General features: G+C 49.6%; 1 long non-coding RNA gene across 1 annotated transcript in view; it reads left to right on the top strand.

Annotated features, from left to right (window-relative positions):
- The window catches only part of LOC108446187, a 5087-nt gene extending 3937 nt beyond the window's left edge, over positions 1 to 1150 (top strand). The window contains exons 2-3 of the long non-coding RNA XR_001861310.1: positions 668 to 671; positions 1103 to 1150. This is a non-coding gene — a long non-coding RNA (uncharacterized LOC108446187). The remainder of the gene's footprint in view (positions 1 to 667; positions 672 to 1102) is intronic.
- Positions 1151 to 1365: the final 215 nt, after the last annotated feature.

Below are 1365 nucleotides of genomic sequence, written 5' to 3'. Positions count from 1 at the left end.
GGTTAGGGTTGGGTAGACCACAAAGCCAGGAGCTCCAGGGACACTCATCATGCAAAAGGCAGGCCAAGTTAAGCATGGCACATCCAAAACCTTGCTCGCTCTTCTTTCTGCAAGGGTTAGTGTTAGGGTTAGGCGTTAGGGTTTGGGTTAGGGTTAGGGTTAGGTTTAGGGGGTTAGGATTAGGGTTTGTGTTAGGTTAGTGTTAGGGTTAGGGTTAGGATTTGGAGTTAGGGTTAGGGTTAGTGTTACAGTTTAGGGTTAGGTTTAGGCTTAGGGTTGGGTAGACCACAAAGCCAGGAGCTCCAGGGACACTGATCATGCAAAAGGCAGGCCAAGTTAAGCACGGCACATCCAAAACCTTGCTCCCCCTTCTTCTTTCTGCAAGGGTTAGGGTTAGGGTTAGGCGTTATGGTTTGGGATAGGGTAAGGGTTAGGATTAGGGTTAGGGTTAGGGTTAGGGTTAGGGTTAGGGTTAGGGTTAGGGCTAGGGTTTAGGGTTAGGGTTATGCCTAGGCCTAGGATTGAGAAAACCACAAAACCAGGAGACCCTGGTACACTAAGCATGCAAAAGGCAGGCCAAGTTTAGCACGGCACGTCAAAACCATGCTCCCTCTTCCTCTTTCTGCTCGGAACTCACCACAGCCCAATGCGGGATTTCTGGCTCAAGCTAGGTTTAGGGTTAGAGTTAGGGTTATGCCAAGGTTAGGGTTGGGTAGACCACAAAGCCAGGATCTCCAGGGATACTCACCATGTGAAAGGCTTGTCAAGGTCAGCACGGCGCAGTCAAAACATTGCTCCCCCTTCTTCTTCTTTCTGCTCGGAACTCACCACAGCCCAATGCAGGATTTCTGGCTCAATCTAGGGTTGGGGTTAGGGTTAGGGGTAGGGTTAGGGTTATGCCTAGGGTTAGGGTTGGGCAGACCACAACGCCAGGAGCTCCAGGGACACTGATCATGCAAAAGGCAGGCCAAGTTAAGCACGGCACATCCAAAACCTTGCTCCCACTTCTAATTTCTGGAAGGGTTCGGGTTAGGGTTACGTGTTAGGGTTTGGGTTAGGGTTAGGGATTAGGGATTGGGGTTAGGGTTAGGCTTTGGGTTAGGGTTAGGGTTAGTGTTAGGTTTATGCCTAGACTTAGGATTGAGAATACAACAAAGACAGGAGACCCATGTACACTAAGCATTCAAAAGGCAGGCAAAGTTTAGCATGACGCATCAAAACCTTGCTCTCTCTTCTCCTTTCTGCAAGGGTTAGGGGCAGGCTTAACCGTTAGGGTTAGGGTTAAGCTTAGAGGTTTTCTTCCTGTTTCACGCAGTCCAAACTCTCCGAGTCGCTCTCGCTTAGCAAAATGCGTCAGGAGAGAAG

Source organism: Corvus brachyrhynchos, unplaced genomic scaffold (assembly GCF_000691975.1).
Source record: "Corvus brachyrhynchos isolate BGI_N302 unplaced genomic scaffold, ASM69197v1 scaffold1074, whole genome shotgun sequence".
In the NCBI taxonomy this organism is placed as follows: Eukaryota; Metazoa; Chordata; class Aves; order Passeriformes; family Corvidae; genus Corvus; species Corvus brachyrhynchos.
The sequence above is the reverse complement of the archived record's forward strand: the minus strand, read 5'-3'. Positions and strand labels throughout refer to the sequence as shown.